General features: G+C 44.6%; 2 long non-coding RNA genes across 3 annotated transcripts in view; both read left to right on the forward strand.

Annotated features, from left to right (window-relative positions):
* The window catches only part of Gm41218, a 32,020-nt gene extending 27,174 nt beyond the window's left edge, over positions 1–4,846 (forward strand). For both annotated transcript variants that reach the window (XR_874848.1, XR_874847.1), the window contains 2 exons: positions 4,285–4,388; positions 4,656–4,846. This is a non-coding gene — a long non-coding RNA (predicted gene, 41218). The remainder of the gene's footprint in view (positions 1–4,284; positions 4,389–4,655) is intronic.
* A 7,967-nt stretch (positions 4,847–12,813) lies between these two features.
* 4930452G13Rik (RIKEN cDNA 4930452G13 gene) lies at positions 12,814–22,824 on the forward strand. Its single transcript, NR_045060.1, has 4 exons — positions 12,814–13,036; positions 14,403–14,537; positions 19,813–19,999; positions 22,290–22,824. It is a non-coding gene; the product is annotated as an RIKEN cDNA 4930452G13 gene (long non-coding RNA).
* The last annotated feature ends 387 nt before the right edge of the window (positions 22,825–23,211 follow it).

Raw genomic sequence — 23,211 nt, forward strand, 5'->3', positions numbered from 1 at the left:
TTCTGTCTGCCCTTGAGAGAACACTGCTGTCAATTTCCATGGTGGTGGAAGTAGGGTGGGGGCGGCATAGGAGTTACCTCTCAGCTACATGCCCCTCCTCCTTCCCACTTCCCTGGTCTGTGCAAATAGGGTCACACTCTGCTCTTTCTGAGGGTGTAGCAGAAGCTAGAGAGAGCTCACTTATCTCTAGAATACTCTAAAAAAAAAAAAAAAAAAAAACCACGGCAATGATGTTCGTCATAGGACAGCAGCTGCTAGGTCTCCAGAGAGTTCTTGGCCATTCTGGGATGCTTGGAACTCATTCAATGGCTAAATAATTTCCTTCTGTGTGTCTACTACATGCTAGACCTTGTTCTGAGTTGCAAGTATGAATATGGGAAAGGGACATTTCTATTTTCTGTCTTCTGAAGATGATTTTGTGTCTCTCCGCTGAGCCTTGGGGCTACTCCCTTAGGAAGCTCTGAATCAGGTTTGCCTCAAGGTGCAGTACAAGCATGGCAGACCCTGAGGAAACTCAAGAACACAACGACACCTGCTCAGGTGCGCCTCTTGGGATTAGAGGTGTGGGAGTCTGACCCTGTTCAGGGTGTACAGGTGTAAGTAGAGGATGGTCCTGGCCATTCGATATTACCTTATTTGGGGGGTTAAGAGGTGGCTCAGCAGTTACACATTTGCTGATTTTCCAGATGGCATGAGTTCAGTTCACAGCACCCATGTCAGGTAGCTTACAACCACCTGTAACTCTAGTTCCTCAAGGGTATCTGTGTTTCTCAAGCATCCCCACCTCCCTACAGGACCACATGCTTTTATCTAACGAATTATAAAAATAGCTGGGCAGTGGTGGTGCATGCCTTTAATCTCAGCACTGGGGAGGCAGAGACGGGCAGATCTTTGAGTTTGAGGCCAGCCTGATCTATAGAGTGAGTTCCAGGACATCCAGGGCTGTACAGAGAAACTCTGTCTCAAAAAACAAACCAAAACAAACTAATACAAGACAAACAGAACAGAACAAAGCAAAACACCACTATCAAAAGAATGATAAAAATAAATCTTAACAAGATATTCCCTTACTTCTCTGAGTGTGGGGGTCTCTGGGTTCCTGGCAGTCGGCTTTAAATGTGGAATAAAACCTGACTTATTCATTAGCGTTAGTGACAGATGGTCTGCTGATCTCGACGGCCCTTAGAAACACTGAGTAGGAATGATACACATGTTTGTGAAGGATTTCTTACTTGGGGCTGTCAAATCATGTCAGTTTCTCTCCCATCCATCAGTTTCCTCCTTCCCATCTCGGCTGGCCCAGTTCAATCTCTCATTATCTTCTGCCCAGGATCATCCTGTCTGTTGCTTATTCTTCTTGCCCCCATTCTCTCTGCCTCTGAACCCATCCCATATAATGCTGCCGGATCAATCTCTTTAAAGTGTAGCTCAGATCGAGCTATTCTTTGCCTCAGATAGATTTTTATGACTTCTTCCCATGGCCTATTAAATTAAGAGAACCAATTCAGCCAAGCACAAAGCAGCCCCCAACTGTATCTTCCCACAGTTTACAATCATGCCCACGACAGCTCAGCAGGACTGCATGTCCCTGTTCTTGGATTTGCTTTTCCCAGCTCTCTGGCTGGAATGTTCCTCCTGATCTTTGTCTCCTTACCCTCTAGGTTCCTCACAAAATGCCCCCTTGGGGCCTGGGGAGATGGTTTGCCAGGAGGCAGGAAGCCCTGAGTGTGAAGCATTCGCATAGGGAAAGGAAATAATAACAAAACCAAAAAGCTGGGTGCAACAGGGCTCACCTGTAATCCCAGCCTTTGGGAGTGGAGATAGGGGCACTAGGGGCTTGCTGGTCAATCAGTTTAGCAGAACCAGTGAGTTCCAGGTTCAGTGAGAGACCTCCTTTTCAAAATATGAGGTGGAAAGCGATTAAGGATGACTCTTGACAGCAGCCTCTGGCGCCCATATGCACACATCCACAAACACACTGGTGTATGCACTTAAGCATATACATGCAACTTCTCTGTCATAACGCCTTCTCTGCTCCTACAACAGAATATCACTGCTCTGGAAAGCATTTTGTTCCTTTCTTATGACAGCCATCATGTCATCTTAATTAATGACGAGTACCCTCTTGGGATAGCAAGCTCACGAGGGCAGTGATTTATATCAGATGCAAAAGCCTTCCATTGATTCTGGTGACAGTAGCTCACAGATCTGTCCATGGCTGGCATGCAACACTCATCAGTGGGGCTCCGTAATTTTGAAGAAAATAGACTGAAATCCTTCAAATCTTGTCCCAGCGTGATGATAAAATGAAGTTTACATCTTGCATGTTCACCGACTATCATGGTGTGTAGTGTGTGGACAGAAACCCAATTCAAGCTATTTACAAAGGGACTAGATAGAAGGACCTAATTTTGCAGAACTGACCCAAAAGGTGAAGCAACTGGGGCACTTTCAGGGACATGGAGGGTCAAATACAACAGCTCTGTGGGTTGGATAGACTCTTATGTTTTTGCTGTGATTTCTTCCTGGAGCTTAACTTTAGAGTAAAGGCGGAGGGCTGAGCCCTGATGAGGGTGTAGGAGGAGAAGACTCATTTGGGTTGCTTATGACCAAATAAGATGACCAACGAAACAACCAAGCTCAGTTTTATTGCTTTGGAACTAAACTGCAAGATCTATGTGAGGACAACCTCCAGAGTCCCTAACTGTCTCCGCTGGCTCTTGCAGAGAAAGCAGACTCACAGGGGTGGGGATGTATGTGTGTGTGGGGTGGGTTGGGGCAGGTTGTCTCTTCTTTTGCCAGATGGATGTGAGAGTAGAAGTGTCATAGAATGTCTCTCCAAATCCGTATGTTGAAATCTTTATCCCAAAGTGATGATATTAAGAGGTAGAAACTTTTGGAGGTCAGAAAGTAATGAAATTATAGTTCTCAAGAATGGTGGTCCTGGAGCTCGTGTCTCTATGCATATGTATCAGAAGATGGCCTAGTCAGCCATCAGTGGAAAGAGAGGCCCCATTGGTCTTGCAAACTTTATATGCCTCAGTACAGGGGAATGCCAGGGCCAAGAAGTGGGAGTGGGTGGGTAGGGGAGTTGGGGGGAGGGTATGGGGAGACTTTTGGGATAGCATTGGAAATGTAAATGAAGAAAATACCTAATATAAATTAAAAAAAAAAGAATGGTGGTCCTGTAAGTAAAAGGTCTGGGCAGCTGGAGAGATGGCTCCTTGGTTAAGAGCATGGGCTGCTCTTCTACAGGACCCAGGTTTGATCCCCAGCATCTACATCACAGCTCACAAACATCTTTAACTCCATTTTCAGGAGATCTGACACCCTCTTCTGGCCTCTGTAAGCACTGCATGCATGTGGTGCGCAGACATACATTAAGCAAACACTCATACACATATAAATAAATAAATGAATAAAATCTAAAAAATATTTTAAAAAGAGACCTGCAAGTGTTGCCTATCCCTGTCTACTTTGTACTTTGGCCTTGAGATTCTTAGCCCTGAGGAGGGTGACGATTATGTGTCTGTTCTTTATAGAATACACAGTTTGGGACAGTTTATTGTAGGGTCCTGAAGGGGCGGAGACAAAGAAGGTCAGAAAGGAGAAGCCCACATTGTAGCTGGAGAGGGCTAGCCATGACCGAGGAACATGGAGAGGCTGGGGAATAAGGGCAAGGAGAAGTCATGGTTCCAGACTTAGTTTAGCTTTGGGTACAGTGCAGGGAGGTTGAGTGATTTAGCTACCAGCAACTGATAAAAATGTCCTGGTTCCTGGAGCAATTAAATCACTTGAAAGGACTTGTAAGAATAACCGAAGAAGCAGGTAATGAGATATTCGGATCTGTGAGTCTATGGCTGATGATAAGAAACATCTGCCTACAGAGGTAACCTGAATATTTAACATTGTGAATCTATAAATATTTAAATACATTCAAATATTTAGTTACTAAAATTGCCTCTCTGTCTCTCTCTCTCTCTTTCTGTTTCTCTGTCAAAAAAAAAAAAGAGAGAGATTTTTCTGAACACAGGGCCATTTTTCTTAGGTCACAATCTAGTCTAAGCAATTCATTTTTTTTTAAAAAAAAATCCTTTTTGACAACTTATCATTGATTACAGAATACAGCTCAGTGAGTGGTAGAATTCCTTCTGATACACTGATTAGATAGAGTGTAATAAAAATCCCGATCTGGCTATCTCTCATCGCGCCGCAGGATGTTACAAAGCCTCTCCTGGCTTCTTGACATTTACAGATCACACCCTTTCCTTGTGTTCCCTATAGGAGGCTTGCAAGTCTCCCCACCGGGCAAAGCTGTGTCCCTATCCCGAAGATGCATGCTCTGAGCAAATGACCGGCCACAATGAGGACGCGATAGCTAACGATGGGTGAGGCACTTGGGAAGGGCAGGTGGGGACCACATAGCTCTAGGATGTTTGGTCACGAGTTGTCCTTGGGCAGGAATGATATGAAAAGGAAGGCCATGGATTTCAGTTCCCTCCAAAACCATATTCCCCCATGCCCTTGGGAGGTGCGTGTTTACCCACAGGGCTTGAGATCCCAAGTCTACCCACACGCTCTTTTCTCGGATACTCCTCTGCCTCTGGGGGGGGGTGTTCCTTTCTTTCTAAAAATATTTTGTCTTTCATATGTAGGGGAAGACCTTTGACATGGCCCCCAAGGAAAAAGGAGCTTCCATCCGGCCCCATTAACTCTGCCACCATTGCCTGCATCTTGAATATTTCCATCACAGCAGACCTTATGTTCTTGTCTGATATAAACTCAGGTTCTGTCCAAGTCATTGGACAGGTCCAGGAAATCCGTGCCCTTCAGAGATGTAGAAGAGACCTGTGTGCAAATGCATCAGTAGGTATCAGTAAGAAACACGATAACAACACTATTCATATTGCAGAATATAGTTGTTGAGTCTAGCTGGGTGCCAGGTCTGCCACATATACCTCGTGAATCCTGACAACTGTGTTGTAAGGTAGACAGAGTCACCTCTGTTTATTCCTGAGCCAAGGTGCTGAGGTCCTTGTTTGTCTCTTCATCAACAGCAATGAGAACATGATAGCTAACAATCATGGGTTAGGCACTTGGGGAGGTGGGGATGGCACGGCTCTAGTATTGAGCCACTGTCATTGCAAGGCAAAGGGCTACAGACAACCTGCAACAGAATAGTAAGCCCCACAGGACTTGTCCCACAGGACAAGTCTGGGGCTCTTTGTAAGGCCTCATCCCACGGCACTCCCACATAGTATGTTCTTGTCCTTGTGTCTGTTTATGGGTAGAGGCCCAGAGGTCACTTGTCTTGGGGTCTTGCTGGTGGTGAGTTTGGAGCTGGAGTCAAGTTCTGGTTGGCTGTTCCAGGTGGGTGGCCATGAGCCAGTCCTCCAGGTGGTGATTCTGGATTAGACAGAGAGGATGGAGAGGTTGGGGTTTCAGTTCAGGAGTAGAACATCCATCTAGCACATGTGAAACCCCCAGTTCAGTTACCAGACCTTCCCAAACCAAAAGCAACCTAACCGAACCAAACCGAACCAAGCCAACCCAACCCAACCCAACCCAACCCAAAAGACCTCAAAGTAGATAGAGAAGTGGAAATGTCCCTTCTCCTCAGAAGCTGCCCCAATATAGAGACACGATGTCTGGGCTACAGGCACTGTCCATGGCATGATTGTAGCTCAGCTGTGCAGAAAGTGACAAGTGTGTTTGAGGAGGGAGCACAGGACTTAGAACTGGGGTGCAGTGGAACATTATGGTAGTCTGTTCCTTCCAAACACTGCCTGCCCCTAAACTACAATTTTGCCCTCCTCTGCTACCATTTAAACAACAGGCTCCCCGGAAGCGGCTTCCTGCTTACTCTTTTTAAAAAAAAAAAAAAATTTTTTTTAAGGGTCTGTTTTATTTATTATTTTATTTATTTTTTTATTTTTATTTTTTTTATTTTACATTCTTTTTTTTCCATTTTTATTAGGTATTTAGCTCATTTACATTTCCAATGCTATACCAAAAGTCCCCCATACCCACCCACCCCCACTCCCCTACCCACCCACTTCCCCTTTTTGGCCCTGGCGTTCCCCTGTACTGGGGCATATAAAGTTTGCGTGTCCAATGGGACTCTCTTTCCAGTGATGGCCGACTAGGCCATCTTTTGATACATATGCAGCTAGAGTCAAGAGCTCCGGGGTACTGGTTAGTTCATAATGTTGTTCCACCTATAGGGTTGCAGATCCCTTTAGCTCCTTGGGTACTTTCTCTAGCTCTTCCATTGGGAGCCCTGTGATCCATCCATTAGCTGACTGTGAGCATCCACTTCTGTGTTTGCTAGGCCCCAAAAATTTTTTTAAATATATTTTTTAGATGTTCTTTTTTATTATTAGATATTTTCTTCATTTACATTTCAAATGCTATCCCGAAAGTCCCCTATCCCCTCCCCCTGCCCCACTCCCCAACCTACCCACTCCCACTTCCTGGCCCTGGCATTCCCCACTATTGGGGCATATAATCTTCGCAAGACCAAGGGCCTCTCCTCCCAATGATGTCTGACTAGGCCATCCTCTGCTACATATGCAGCTAGAGACACGAGCTCTGGGGAGGGGGGGGGGCAGGTACTGGTTAGTTCATATCGTTGTTCCTCCTCCTATAGGGTTACAGACCCCCTTAGCTCCTTAGGTACTTTCTCTAGCTTCTCCATTGGGGGCCCTGTTTTCCATTCAATAGAATGACTGTGAGCATCCACTTCTGTATTTGCCAGGCCTCGGCATAGTCTCACAAGAGACAGATATATCAGGGTCCTGTCAGCAAAATCTTGCTGGCATATGAAATAGTGTCTGGGTTTGGTGGCTGTTTATAGGATGGATCCTCAGGTGGGGCAGTTTCTGGATGGTCCTTCCTTCCATCTCAGCTCCAAATTTTGTCTTTGTAACTCCCTCCATGGGTATTTTGTTCCCCATTCTAAGGAAGAACGAAGTATCCACACTTTGGTCTTCCTTCTTCTTGAGTTTCATGTGTTTTGCAAATTGTATCTTGGGTATTCCGAGCTTCTGGGCTAATATCTGCTTATCAGTGAGTGCATATCAACTGTGTTCTTTTGTGATTGGGTTACCTCACTCAGGATGATAGCCTCCAGATCCATCCATTTGCCTAAGAATTTCATTGTTTTTAATAGCTGAGTAGTATACCATTGTATAAATGTACCACATTTTCTGAGGGACATCTGGGTTCTTTCCAGCTTCTGGCTATTATAAATAAGGCTACTATGAACATAGTGGAGCATATGTTTCCTGGTTACTCTTACAGATCTGTTCCCGGCTGCTCTCTCCTAATCTTCAAGGCATGGAGTAAGATCTTTAGAGTGTTTATTAGATGTCCAATGTTTATGTCTTTTGATTGAACAATTCTAAACTAGAAAAAGAAGTAGGAATGGGAATGATTCGGCTTTGAGGATATCCATTGTAACTTTGTTCGAAACATGAGAAGTGGAAACAAACTAAATGCCCTCTGAGCAGGGAGGGTGGAATAAATTTTGAGAGCTTCCTGTTACAGAAGCGTGAGGAAGTCTGGAAAAATGAGATTGATACAACACAGAGAATGTTGTATCAAGATGGAGTCATACAACAAATGAATACATTCAGGTCAATAAGGTACTACATACACTGCCATGGTCCCATAAGATGATGTCACCTAGTGATATGGCCATCTTAGGTCAACTCTATTCTATGTATGATGTATTAAGAATGACACATCGTTATCAACACATTCCTGAGAATATATGCCTACTGTTAGGGACCTGTACTTTTTAAACAAAACAAAATACGTTGTGAAACAATATTGACTAGATTATTCAGTTTTCTTTTAAGAAGAATGTATGTATGTATGTATGTAAGGGCTGGGGTTGTAGCTCAGGGGTGGAATGCTTACCTGACACAGGGCTCACTCTCCAGTACTTCAAGCAAGCAAGCAAAGAAAGAAAAGTGGAGGTTTGGGAAAAGTCGGGAACACACTAAACTATAAGCATACATTATGTTTAGAGAGGAAGCCCCAGTAGGGGAATTAAAAAAAAACTTGCACAATCTTAGGGTTTTTTTTTTTTTTTGTTTGTTTTTTGTTTTGTTTTTGTCCCCAAGGCCTTATATAGCCTTGACTTGCTTGGATCTCACCATGCAGCCTTAACTGGCCTTGAACTTTTGACAATCCTTCTCTCTTTGTCTCCCAAGGGCTAAGATCATAGGTATGCATAACTATGTCCAGGTGATTTTGTGTATGTGTGTGTGTACGTATGTACATATCATATTTATATAAGCTATGTTCTTAAACAGAATATAACAACTACAGATTTCACGTCCATGCGGCATTTGACCTGACTGCCTGCCATGCTTAGCTCATGCTTGTGCCTTGTGAAGCTCTTGCTTCAACCTTGGTTGTCTCACATAATAGCGTTCCCTTGAACCTAGGGTGCGTACAATTCATTTTCTTGTGAGATGAGCCGTACTGAGATGCCAGCACTTGACCCTTCTCTCCTTACAAAGGCAGCGTGGACAGAAGCCAGCCCCCTGCTCCTCAGTGCCCACGTGGTGCCAGGCTCTTGGCTTTTTGGCTTCAATTGATTTCACACTGACCTTAGGTGGTTAGAAACAGGCTGATTTGTGGTCTCACTGGAACATCTTTAAATTTATTCACAGTGTTAATACGATTTGCAGGATAATTTATACTCACGTTTTGTAAATATAGTTCAGGTGTGTGTGTAATGGGACAATTATTGATATGTTTGTGCAGGAAGAAAGAGATTGAAAATGGGACCTCAGGATAAATTCTAGAAGCTGTAAGGCTTCTGACAGAGGGAAAATAGGCAAACCTTTAATTCTTTCTGGTTCCTGACTTCTTTTTAAGTCTTGTCAGCTGAAGAGAGTGAGGATGCCTGAGTCAAGGCCGGTGTAATTTTTTTCCATCCAGAGAAAAAGCCTCCAAGCTGCCTGGATGTGAGAGGGGATGATTGCCGGTGGACCAGGCTAACTGTTTGTCAGCCTGTGACATCTTTAAAGATAGCTCATTTGTCTGGAAGATTGCTTGTGTTTCTTGGTTAAGGTTTTGTCCTGCTTTCTTTTCTTCACTACAAACAAGTGAGATAGTAGATTTAAGTGACTATTCTCCAGCCCCAAATCTTCCCCAGGCACAGGTGGGCTGTTGTAAACATAAAAGAATCAAAACAAACCAACCAAACAAAACACTTCAGGGGTTCAGTTAGCTATGGAAAAACAAAATCAAATAAGCAGACTTGGAAACCAGGGAAAGACCTTTCCTGTGAGCACGTGTGGTTAAAGAAGAGACTGCTCGCTGCTCATGGATGATGAGGTCACCTTGGGGGAAGCTGTGTCACAGATGCATGGATCAGAGGCAGCAGAGGGACAGGGCAAACCAGTGCCGGGACAGTCTGTGTCTGAGCCAACCCTGGCAGGAGGCCGGTCTTACTTAACACACGGTGAGCAGGGTCAAGGCTGAGAAGCAGAGTGGTAATTCAACTGCAAGAGCCTTGATCAGTGGGTTTGTGTGTGTGTTGGGGGGTGGGGGATAAAGTTGATTAACCTTTTATAGTTGCGTCCTTCAATAGCATTAAGCAATCCATATTTTTGTTTTCATATCATGATTTGTCCCTATCTTGATCATTTTTCCTAATTCAAACTTCACACTCATTAATTAAGACTTCCTCCTTCCCTCTCCTCCTCTCTACTGGAATTCTTTCCAGCTCTATGAATTTGGCCACTATCCATACCTCATCTAAATGAACTCACACTGCCCCTTTGTGTCTGACTTATTTCAGTTCTCATGATGGCTTCCAAGTTTATACATGCTATAAGGTGTGTCAGAATCCTATCTCTGTGACTAGATCATATTTTGCGTTCACCGATTGAACTGGTCAACTTTCTACTACTATAACAAATACTTGAACCAACCAGCTTACAAAAAGAAAAGTGGGTTTAGGATTTTAGCTTTTTTTTTTTCCTTAAATCTTTCTTTCTGGCTCTGTTTTCAGGGTTTCCAGTGTGTGATTGTCTGGGGCTATTGCTGTCGGCCCTGCCACAAGGTAGCACATCACAACGATAGTGTATGGCATGTTATCTTGTGGCTAGGATCAGAAATGCAGAGAGGGTGAGTAGAGTCAAGGCAGAAAAGCAAAGTGGTAATTCAACTGGAAGAGGCTGATCAATGTGTGTGTGTGTGTGTGTGTGTGTGTGTGTGTGTGTGTGTGTGTGTGTGTGTGTTTTCGAGACAGGGTTACACTTCGGAGTTCTAGCTTTCCTGTAACTCACTTTATAGACTAGGCTTGCCCCAAATTCATAGGGATCTGCCTGCCTCTGTCTCTTGAGTGCCTGTGCCACCACCGGCAAATATCTCTTAACTTTGATCATATCCACCCCCACCTCCAGGCCCCCAGCTGGCTTTTAATGATTTCTATCTTAATGTCTCCAAATGTCTTACCCACATGAACTTCTTACTAAGTAAACTTTGTTCTCTATCACAGGGAAGGGAGAAGCTGACTCTCTGACTGGCAATATCGGTATCACCTGGGAGCTTGTTAGAACCGCAAGCTCTTGGGCCTTCCTTGCCTCAGAGCCTGCGTCTGCTCAAGTCCCCAGGTGATTCTTGTGACGAGGAAGCTGAAGACACTCAACTGCTCAGGGGCAGTGTGGCTCTATCAAAATCAGAATGTTTTTTTTTTTTTTTTTTTGGTTGTAGGACGATCCAGATTCCTGCCATTTCGTCTATTAAATCTTGAGACCAAACTGCATTTCTGATGGCGCAGGCCATGAAAGTCTGGCCCTTCTTGGCCCTGAGATGGAGTGCTTTTCACTAGGATTTAGTCAGATCAATACATGTCTACACATTTTTCTATTTCTCCTCCTTTCCCTGCTTCAGACATAAACGTAGCCAGTAGCTGCACCTTTCCGTTCTTTCCAGAAGGTGTGTGTGTGTGTGTGTGTGTGTGTGTGTGTCGGGGGATGGGCACAGATTTCCAATTTGCTTTTAGTGGCCTATCTAACACTTGGTTTTAGTACTCAGCTGCTCTGTGTGAATTGCTTGTAGGCTGTTCCCTTCTTAACCTCCAGCTGGGCCTTTGTGCGGCAGAGGCAGTTATTATAGCTCAGCAAGTCAGTGACATCAATCCATTCCTTGTCTTGTGGGACTGTATGCCTTTAATGAGACCACTCCCTCGGTGTCTGCTTCTGAGCTCCCGTGGCAGGCACAGTGGTCAGAGGTCAGTCACTTGTCTCACACCACACAAAGCCTCTTAGAATCAATGACACCATACAACATACATGGCATGCGACCATTAGCGTTTGAAAATGGCTTTGAGGAGGGCAGAGTTCTGAAAATGGCAGTGGTGCCCACGATACCCGTCCTAATAGATGCAGCCACCTCCTACCCGGGTCTGACTTCTTGCTGTGTTCTCTCATGACAAATTTGCTCTCAGTGGCTTGCTGAACTCCTCTTGCACTGAGAGTTGACTTAGTGATGCGAGCGTTATCTTTGTTTAAACTTAGTTTTAATCACGGGAAGCACTCAGGTAGCAAGAACTGGAAGCTAAAACACATAGCTCCCGTCTTGCCCTTCTGAAGCGGAAGTAAACCCAGGGGGAAGGACTGGGAAGGAGCCATCTCCATGTAAATTGATTCTCAGTGCCAATAAGTAATTGCAGTCTACTCTGCCACAGGTGAGTGTGTGTGTGTGTTGGGGAGAGGGGGGCATTTAGGGGGAGTTTTGATTGGGCTACATCTGCTCCTCCCTTTAATGACTCTAAGTCCCCTCCTCTGTGAGCTAGTGGCTCTTTCTGGAATGCATAGGATGAAGGGAGGTAGGCCTGCTATGATTTCACCAGAGTGAGAATTCTCAGAGAGGTTTTTCTTGTTCTATGAAAAATGTTTGCTTCCCCCTGCGCCCCCCACCCCGCCCCATCCTACCTGGCGGTGAAGCTTAGCATCCACCTGTGATATTCCCAAGAGTCCAAGCCCGAGGCCCACCCTGTCAACAGCAGAGTAAATGATAGAAAGACTGGGTACCACGGTGGCTTTGCTGATCAACACTGAGCCCTAAGATCCTGACCTGGGGCCTCTGCTTTGTGGGATGGTAAATTGGCTCATTGTTTAAATCAACTTCAGTGGAGCCCTTGTTTCCAGCAGCCAAAGGCATCCTAAGAGGCACATGGAGGAAATAGGATAGCCTCCTAATATATTAGTCCTTTGGGCTACTTTAGTGATCAGTGCTAGATGTTTGTGGGAGGAAACAGATCTGTATTCCAAAGGGGACAACACATTCCAACAGGAAATAGACAACTTTATGTTTATTTACATTTTAGGTCCTTGACTCTGGACTTCCCTTCACTAACATAGATAGTTAAGATTTGGTTATTTTATTCCCACTGAATCCCATTCTCTTTGGGTGTGGAAGGCAAATGTATATCCAATGTCTTTCGTCTCCCTGGAGTCCATGGGTAAGGTGTAGGCCCATCTACCTCATGCCTCATGGACCCTCCTGTGAGCTGAGGACTGTGGTAATCACAGTAAATGGTTTAACAATGTTGCTTTGGCGGTACGGGAAATTTTGTTTGTAAAATAATTTCTGAATAGTTGATTCATGTGCATGGTACACAGTTCAAAGGCACAGAGGAGTGTCATGCATAGAGATAAAGAGGTCATTCATTCTCTTACTCATGGCCCCAGCTATCTGTGAGCTCATTATCCTCATAGCAACTGTGGGTACTGTTTCTCAAAGGAGAACCCACCTCCCCGGTGCATGTACCCAGGCCTCAGGCCAACACACCACACGGGCCTTCCAGGGATCTCCAGTATTTTGGAGAAGCTGCATAGAGCTCCTAGATAGAGGTGTACCACATCTGCTCTGGTCCTGCTGGGAGGCAGCAGCTCACTAGCTGACTAGATCTGCCTGTCCAGACTGAGCTGGTTCTGTCAGCTTCACCTACGGAGTGGGGAGGCTGAGCCGACTCTGCTCTTCTCAGACTACTAGCGAAGCAGATGAGGTAAGGCTGAGAGTTCTCTGGGAAAACAGAAGACCAACACCAACTGAATGCAGAAAACTGAACATGGCTTGCCTCACTGGGGACCCCGGATGGGATAAATATTTTCTTTGGATATTCAGAAGTCTGTAATGCTTAAATAGCTTTTGTATGAGTAAGGCATAAATGTAAAAATAAAGGAGTATGGGGCTACTATCACAAGTTCAAATTAGTTGGCTCTGCTATTTGAAACCCTCAGAAGTCCAGGAACCCTTAGAATTTGGGTAGTCCCGTGCCCCACTGTAGGCAATGAGTGTTTTTGTTGGCATCTTGTTGATGAGACAGGGGTAAAACATGGAAAAAGCAGTATCTCGTTTGTGTAGTGGATGGCTGGTATCATCTTCTGGAGTAATATGTGGGCCACGGGGGCCAGCCCAGGAGGACTGTAAGCTCCTTGTAGTTTGTCCTCTTCTCTAGACTTTGGGAAGCATGCTAGGTATCGAGAGTCCGAGTATGTGTGCTAGCTAGGGCCTCAGAGGAAGCGCTGGCTGCTGGGAAAGAGAGGTGTCAGGACTCCTCACACTGGGCCACAATGGTTCCAGACCGCGAGGGCTTCATCCGTGAAGTGGAATTACAACGCAGCCTCTGTTGAAACGGGCTGTGATGGCTGTGGGCAGTTGAGTAGGAAAGCACCAAGAGCCAGGGGCTTAGCTTGGGTCAATAAACGACAGCCGACTGGCTAGGAGAAAGCCAGCATTGTGAGGGTCCAACGGCAGTCGGCCGCGGGAGAGCCACAACTGGAACGGGATCCTGTCAGAGCAGTGTGTCATATTTGTTCTGGCAGCTTCTTTGGTAAAGCCACGCTAAGCTCCATCTGGGATACTGTCAGGTATGAAAACCCACTTCATCTTCTGCAGACGCCTTTCACAGGCCTCGAGGCACTGGCGGTTAATCTGTTTAGATTGTGAGGCCGCCAGAGACACCGCCCCTCTGTGGAAGGCTGCCACAGCTCAGGGGGGACTCTGATTTGCTTTATTTCATTTTTTTCCCCCTCTGGAAAAGCAGGCTTCTCTGAATTAAGACTCAATCCACTGGGCCAAGAATTTGTGGTCGCCATGGTAACCCTGCCTTTTCTACCTGAGAAGGTTCTGTTCCTTTCTCACAAGGCTGTTTTTTTTTTTTTTTTCTGAGACCCCACCCCAGCTAGGTCCCCCCGTGGGCTCATATGACCACTTTGGAGAGGGTGTTGGATGTACAGTGTGCCAATGTCCCTGTGGATAGTGTCATCCCTATTGTCCCCTGCTGTCCTCCTTGTTTAGGCCCGACTCAAACAATTGTTTATAAAGTGGGCAAAATCGGGCTTTAGCAGTCGGCCCTCCAGCCACCACAGCTCTCCTTTTCTCCTGGAGGTAAAGCTGCCAGACTTCTCCTGGAGCAGCACAGACAGCAGTTACGGTGAAGGTTCCAGAATTCAAGGGCCTTCGTTTGAAATGGAGCTTCGCCGCCATTGAGTTCATTTCCTGGGGTAAGGTTTTTTGGTCCCTTAATTTTCTTGTATAAACTGAGGCTAGCAGGGCTTTCCTCCTCGGGCTCAGAGAGGATGAGGTCAGGATTTCGTATGGGAAGTCCTTGGCGTGTTGCCTGGCATGTAGTGAGAACTCACAGAGAAGCTGTTCCTACGATGGTGATGTTCTGAGTCTTGGCATGGTCCTGCGAGGCTGAAACAAAACAAAGAGAGCCATAAAAAGAGGATGCCTGTTGCCAAAGGCTTTATCCCAGCTATGGGCAGGTCTTACCAGCAGCTCCCACACTCATTTGGCTACTGGGATGACCCTGGGCGGTCGGTTCTCACGCTGGTCTTCGTCATCGTCGTCCATAGTCAAATGTGCATAGCTTGACTTGACACAGTTCTATAACAGCTGCCCTTCCTTGATGCATCCTCACAGGTGGATTGTTTCCCAGGTTCCTATTGCCCATGCAGTTAGATGTGCAAATACAGAAGAGTCTTATTCTAGACTTAGGCGTCTGGCTCAGCATCTCCATAAACAGCCTTGTAGGCTCTTCCCAGTAGACACAATGGGGGCTGGGGGGAGGCGCGGGGAAGCTCAGGAAATACTCACCTTCTACCCTGCACTTAGTTTGCCTCAGCCCAGGGCAGACCTCTCAAAGCCCCTGGCTCCTTGTTACATGATGGAATTTCCTGTGTGTTTTGAGAGTGCCTACAGACTTCACCTTCATATAGAAGGCTGCTTACAAGAGACTGCCTTCAGCTCAATGTATTGAGCTTTATTGGACAGATACCAATAGGCAGATGAAGAGGTGAACCAACTGCATTGGCAAAAGCCAATTCTCTGTAAAGCTCTGCCATTACACTGTGTTGTAGACAATCATATAATTTACATTGTTTATTAATATAGCTATTAATTTATGAGCACCAGCATTCGTTTGTAGCAATAAGCAGTGTTTGGTAAGGGGGAGGTCTTAGGGTGTCTATTGCTATGATGGAACATTGTTGACCAAAAAGCAAGTTGGGGAGGAAAGGGTTCATTCAGCTAACACTTCCATATCACTGTTCATCTTTGAAGGAAGTCAGAACAGGAATTCAAACAGGGCAGGAACCGGGAGGCAAGAGCTGGTGCCATGGAGGCCATGGAGGGGGGCTGCTTACTGGTTTGCTCCCATGACTTGCTCAGCCTGCTTCCTTATAGATTCCCAAGACAGCCAGCCCAGGGATGGCCCCACCCACAGTGCACTAGGCCCTCCTCCTATTAATCACCCATTAAGAAAATGCTCCATAGATCTGCCTCCAGCCTCATCTTATGGAGGCAGTCTCTCAATTGAGGCCACCTCCTCTCTGATGAGTCTAGTTTGCGCCAAGTTGACATAGAACTAGCCAGGACCTGGACAGTGTGAACTGAGATTTGCTATGTCTACAGAACTTACCCTTTGGCAGGGTGAGGTGGCTTAGAGGGTTTACCTTAGAGGTCATTACTCCCAAGTCAGGCGACCTCAGTTTGATCCCTGACGTCTGCAGGTTGGAGAGAAGATGGACTTCTGCAAGTTAACTTCTGACCTCCACATGAACCCCATGATATGTGCCCCTCCTCCCACATATACTCACAGTGGATGAAAAATGTAAAACAAACAAGTTAACATAAAAAAGAAACATATGTCTGGGAGGGGGACAGAGACATGGCTTGGTCAATAAAACGCTTGCTGTGCAAACATGAAGACCTGAGTTTTAGTCCCACCACCAATACAAAGGCCAAGCACTTCAACAGCCGTCTTGGTGTTAACCAGGAGGAGGGGAGAGGAGGACACAGGGGCATCCCTGAATCAATCAGCTTCAGGGGGTGTGAGAGAGCATGCCTCAAAAAGTGAGGTGGAGACTGACTGAAGATGACATTCAGCATCAACATCTGGCCTGTATCTGCATGCATATGCACACGTGTGCATGCATACTAGCCCAAAGACATGAACATGAGCACACACACATGTACAAAACACACACAGACACACTTCATCTCCAAGACTTGGCAAATACTATCATGACTATATGTCAAGATGGTAATATTTTGGCTGTGTTCAATGGATGTCAATAAAGTCATTTCTCATATTTTTATTTGCTTTTTGGTACTGAGGACTGAATCTAGGATCCCACCCTTGCTAAGCAAATGCTTACTCAACCCTGGACCCTCTTTTCACTTTTTAAATATGGTTACTTTGAGAGAAAAGTTTAAATTATGTGTACGTCTCATACTTCTACTGAATAGCACCGTTCTTCACTGCATTCTCTCACCAATAACGTAGGATTAAAGGAAATTGATATTAGTTTAGGTATTCTAATCAGGAAGGGATTTAACACAGGGTATCAAACATTTACAACAACTACTAAGAAGACTGCAGAAATGAAAGGAGTGTGTCTGGGTCGCTCCTTAACTTTTGGGTGAGAATTACAAAGTTGCTGCTTGGTGAGGTGGGGATAGAAAACTGCAGGTCCAATGTACTGGTGGCCCTAGATGTTCCATAACACCAAAGCAGGTGTCTGACAATAGATTAAGCTGGACAGGGCAGGCACTCGCATCTGAAGATGTCCCACGTGTCCTCAATTGCTAATGGAGGAAGGATGGTGACTATTGAACCTCCCTTCTGTCTACCAAGACTCAAACCCCACACAACCCTGTCATGGAAGATCGCAAATCACACATTAGATCTTCCTGTGACTCCAGACTTCCAGTACCATAATGTGCAGGAGTAAAAGGATGTAACACTGATGGTCAGAAATAGAAATGAAACAACAAAGCTAAACAAAAACCTTAGTTCTTGGAACCATATTCATCTTAGGGCCAGGCACAGTTCTTGGCTCCTCCATATGTTCAATAATTGTTGAAAAGCACACTCTCTCTCAATCTCTGTCTGTCTGTCTGTCTGTCTGTCTGTCTGTCTGTCTGTCTGTCTGTCTGTCTCTGTGTCTCTGTTTATGCTGGATCTACTATTTTTATCTATCTATCTATCTATCTATCTATCTATCTATCTATCTATCTATTATTAGATTTCTTTATATACATTTCAAATGCTATCCCAAAAGTTCCCTATACCCTCCCTCCGCCCTGCTCCCCTACCCACCCACTCCGGCTTCTTGGCTCTGGTGTTCCCCTGTTCTGGGGCATATAAAGTTTGCAAGACCAAGGGGCCTCTCTTCCCAATGATGGCTGACTAGGCCATCTTCTGCTACATATGCAGCTAGAGATATGAGCTCTGGGGGTACTGGTTAGTTCATATTGTTGTTCCACCTATAGGGTTGCAGACCCCTTCAGCTCCTTGGGTACTTTCTCTAGCTTCTCCGTTGGTGGCCCTGTATTCCATCTTATAGATGACTGTGAGCATCCACTTCTGTATTTGCCAGGCACTGGCATAGCCTTATACAATACAGCTATAACAGGGTCCCTTCAGCAAAATCTTGCTGGCATATGCAATAGTGTCTGGGTTTGGTGGCTGATTATGGGATGGATCCCCGGGTTGGGTAGTCTCTGGATAGTCCATCCTTATGTCTTAGCTCCAAACTTTGTCTCTGTAACTCCTTTCATGGGTATTTTGTTCCCTATTCTAAGGAGGAATGAAGTATCCACCCATTGATCTTCCCTCTTCTTGATTTTCTTGTGTTTTACAAATTGTATCTTGGGTGTTCTGTTTCTGGGCTAATATCCACTTATCAGTGAGTGCATATCTAATGACTTCTTTTGTGATTGGGTTACCTCACTAAGGATGATATCCTCCAGATACATCCATTTGCCTAAGAATTTCATAAATCCATTGTTTTTAATAGCTGAGTAGTACTCCATTGTGTAAATGTATCACATTTTCTGTATCCATTCTTCTGTTGAGGGACATCTGGGTTCTTTCCAGCTTCTGGCTATTATAAATAAGGCTGCTATGAACATAGTGGAGCATGTGTTCTTATTACCAGTTGGAACTTCTTTTGGGTATATGCCCAGGAGAGGTAGTGCTGGATCTTCCGGTAGTATTATGTTATTTTTTTATTATTATTTTATATTGTAAAAAGGCTGTGATGCCTCTCTCTCTCCCTCCCTCCCCCCCTCTCTCTCAGCTTGTAAGTTATGCTCCTTGTGTATATAAGTGTGGAGACTAGAGGTTGACTTTAGTCATTTTCTCTGATCTCTCTGCACTTATTTTAAAAAATAATTTTTATTTGTTCCATGAGAATTATACATGTGTAAATGATGTATCTTGATCATATACACCCTAACTCCCTACTCCCGCTCCCTCCAGGTAGACCTACTATGTCCTTCTCTCACTTCATGTTTTTAGTTTTAGTTTTTTTTTTTTTTGTCTTTTGTTGTTGTTGTTGTTGTTTAACCCACCTGAGTCCAACTAGTTGGAGTGTTGTTGGCTGATCTTGTTGGCTTGATCTTTCTGCATTTTATTATTTTACTTTATATTTTTTAAGATAGAGTTTTACTATGTAGCCCTGGCTGACCTAGAACTTGCTATTTAGACTAGGCTGGCTTCAGACTCGTAGAGATCCACCTGCCTCTGCCTCCTGAGCACTGGGATTAAAGTGGTGCATCACTGTGACTGGCCTGCCCTTTAGTTTTTGAGTCAGGGTCTCTCACTGAACCTGGCTCTCGTTAATTTGGCTAGACTGGTTGTCCAGTGCGCTCTAGGGATCTCCATGTCTGCCTCCTGCCACATCCCAGTGGGGTGCCTGTCAGCTGTACGGTGTCATGACTGGCTTTGACATAGATGCTAGGCATCTGATCTTCGGTCCTCTTTCTTGCACGGCAAGCACTTTATCCTCTGAGCCATTATCCTGACCCCTGGCTGTCTTTTTAAAAAAATATATATTTTCTAGAGCTAAGAATTCAGGTGTGGGATTGCAGAAGTGGTTGTTACTTGATTTTGACATGAATGCTGTATAGAGAGGCCAGCTTCATTGAGGTCCTACTAACCTGTGTGCAACCTGCACTTGCTCACTTTTGTTCAGATTTAATGTATTTAAGGAGAGATTCATTTTCTTTGGTTTGATATCAAAAGGCCCACTGACTTGGTGATGGAAATCATTTCTTTTAGCTACCAACAACTTTGCCCAGTTTAAGCCTTTCCCACTGTTTTATATATTCCCCTATTAAGACCGACTAAAAGGAATGAAAAACTTTGAATTCCTGAATTCTTTCCCTCTGCCAGTGGGGGTTAAGAATAATTATATAGACATTCGACATTTGTGCCAGAGAAGGAATTGATATTGTTATACCTAAATGAACCTTCTATTTTCTTCTCAGAACCTTACTGTGTCCCATGACAGAAGCCCACATGGTGATGCCTTACAAATTAAGAACTCACCTTTCTTCAGTTCTGCATGAAGAGGAGATGGTCCAGAGGATGTGGCAATGATACAGATACAACCAGAGAAGAAGTTGGTGTTCTTTTCTAAACCATGGTAAAAATAACAGGACATCATGTAGGATGGTAAGGAGATTAAAGGATTGAATATACACAGGCTTAGCAATGTGCCTGACTTAGTGTAAGCGCTGGGCAAATGGTGCCTGTTACTGGTGCAAGGAAAGGTGTGTGAGTTCCCTACTTGAACACTAATGCTTGTGGCCACTTGCATCTTAAACGGTACTTTATTTTTATGCTCAGCAGTCAAGTGAAGAGACTGGTAACACTGAGCTGGGAAATACAATCATCTGTAAGAGATGTGTGTCCATTCTGGGCTTTATGAGGAAGAAGATGTGTGCTAGGCACCCAGAGTTACAATTTGTAGGTAGAGTCATAGAAAGGCTGAGCTGACAAGGATCTCCATTCTCATTCAGTGATAGCGCCCTAGAAATGGAGACCTGAGAAAGTTAAGCACGCAAGATTCTCCAGCAAGTTTCCACACTTCAGAGTGAAAGCTGGATCTTTAGACTCTCAGACCAGTGTCTATGTGACAAACCTGCTGTCCCCCAAAATTGATGAATGCCATAAGAATGATCAGGAGGCAATGATGGAAACCACTCTGTCTCTGATATTTTCCCTGCAAAGAGAAGAGAAGGTATTTTACTAGAGATCCAGCTTCCCTAAAGTAGTGATTCCAGTGTGTGTGTGTGTGAGTGTGTGTGTGTGTGTACATATGTTTATTCCTCTGTGTGTGTGAGTGTGTGTGTGTGTACATATGTTTATTCCTCTGTGTGTGTGAGTGTGTGTGTGTGTGTACATATGTTTATTCCTCTGTGTGTGTGTGTGTACATATGTTTATTCCTCTGTGTGTGTGTGTGTGTACATATGTTTATTCCTCTGTGTGTGTGTGTGTACATATGTTTATTCCTCTGTGTGTGTGTGTGTGTGTGTGTGGTATATGTCCATGTTTGTGTATACTTCTTTGGCTGTTTTCCAGTATATTTTTTTGAGATCGAGGTTCTCACTGACACTCATTACTTCAGTTAGACTAGCCAGCCAATGAACTCTGAGGGATCTGTCTCTGCATCCCTGCATTCCAGGGGTTTCAGACACAGGCTGCTGTGCCTGGCTTTTTACCTGGGTTCTGGGGATTCGAACTCAGGTTCGCATGTCTCTGCTGTAAGGTTTTTACTGACTGAGCTATCTCCCCAGGCCCTGCAATCTTTCTGGTAACAAAGAATATGTGTATATATATATTTACACATTACAGTGATACCTCCTATGCCAGCAGATACAGTGACTATAGACTTGAAATCCAGTGTAAGGGAAAGTGTACAATAATACTAGCATCTGTAAGCACAGCATCGCTTTGCATTTGCAAAGTGGTTGCACCTGTATTATGTATTTAAACTACCAGTAATGACTGACTGGCATCTAGATTCATGAACAGCTTGCAATTGCAACTGCCTCACCAAATGACTGTCACATTGGGTGCTATGGAAGATAGTTGCTTTCTTTCACTTTCCGGGGAGTCCAAATGGAGGATAATAGGGATCGTTATGAGAAATAAAGGGGAGCAGCAGGCCAACGTGAAGCTGTTGTCTGTAAGGAATGAGGTTTGGATAGATAATAGTAAGTGGAACCCAGGCAAACAAAGGTCTTCCTTGTTCTGTTTTTTTTTTTTTTTTTTCTTATAAGTAGTGGTAAACTGATATCCTGTTTGTAATGCTGGCCTCCATTTTCTGAGAGCCAAAGTATTTGGGGCAGTTATGGTTCACTGATGTAGCGGAAAACTGAAGCTTCAGCAGCCAGACCTTGATTTTTCTGCTATTAGACACTGGGCATAGGATAGATTCCTGTTAAAACCCCCAAGGAGGAACTGGAGGGCACACACAGATGCTTCAGGGACAGTTTTGGGGCTGATGTGGCCAGTGAACAAGAGTTAGTGGAGTCAGCCACGGAAGAGACCTCGGCTCCGGCTTCCGGTGGGAGGGACTTCTGGCTTTCTAACACTAGAAAGGCCCAGTGATTCCTCTTCATAAATCAAGCTGAAACTGGAAAAGAATTGTCCAGAAGATCCACCTCCAAACACTACAAATTAACCATAGGTTACCAACAAATAAAGGAACTTTTCATTTTCTCTTCGAAATCTCCGGAGCTTTGGGTAAAGAGTCGGACTCTGCAACCCCTGAGTCTGAATATACTTCCATCCCTTTCCACCATCCCTGATGAACAGAGCTTTGAAAGCATGGGGATGGCCATGAAAAGGAGAATTTTGTTGTCAGAAGAGGTGTGTGTGTGTGTGTAAACTTGTGTTTTGCTAGTTTAAAGTGAAGAATTTGTAACTTTGATAACCCTAGATCATGTTCTTGTTTAGAGCGAGTACCAGAAGTTTAGAGGGTGATGTCCAAGAAATAAAAGAATGCTCCAGGAGTCTGAGATGAATTCTCCACAGATCCTTACCCGTCTGGAAGATTATGTATGCCTGGGGGAGTCTCAAAAGAACCGAGGAAACGTAAACATGAAGGAGGATTGAGAAAAGGCTGCAATGTTCTCTGTCCCTCATACAGACCTAGAGGAAAATTATGGCAACCTGGCTGGTCCTGGGCCAGTGCTGTTCCCTTGGCTCTATACATCTAAGGCATCGAAGACTCCCAAGGATACGGAGTGACTCTGGGTATCAGCTTAGCACATGTTATTTTAGGTGTTTCAACAGTGACACCATTGAGGTAGTGTGGCTTAGTGAAGGAATGTGGGCTTGGACGGGATAGAATGGGGTTGTCATTCCACAGTTATAAGTTAATATTCTTATTAACTTGGGCAATCATGTGACTACTCAGTATCCTATTTAAATCTTATAAATGCCCACTGAAGTAGGCATGGACTACTTCTGTGTTGTGGATACTTTTTAAGTCTGCGGAATAGTTATTTTGGGTGATGATTAAAAAGTCATAATGGCTATAAAGTATGTGTCACATGATAGGTGACCTATAAATAGCTGTATTGTTGCTGTTAGTCCTGGTGTAGAAAAGAACTGTCAGACCGATAAGCCCAGAGAATTTAACCTCTCAGAGAGTCACACGGAAAAACACTGGATATTAATAGTATAGGTGAAGCAACTACACTGTCTGTAAGTGTCCAACCTTGGCTTTAACAAATGACTATAAAGTTTATGGCTTAAGACAATGTAACTCATTTCTTCATAGTGCTCCAGGTATAGTATAGTCCATCAGGGCTTTCTGCCTCTAGTCTCTGATGCCTAAAATGAAAGTATGGGCAAAGTGAGATGCTTTTAGTCT

This window comes from Mus musculus, chromosome 14 (assembly GCF_000001635.26).
Source record: "Mus musculus strain C57BL/6J chromosome 14, GRCm38.p6 C57BL/6J".
In the NCBI taxonomy this organism is placed as follows: domain Eukaryota; kingdom Metazoa; phylum Chordata; class Mammalia; order Rodentia; family Muridae; genus Mus; species Mus musculus.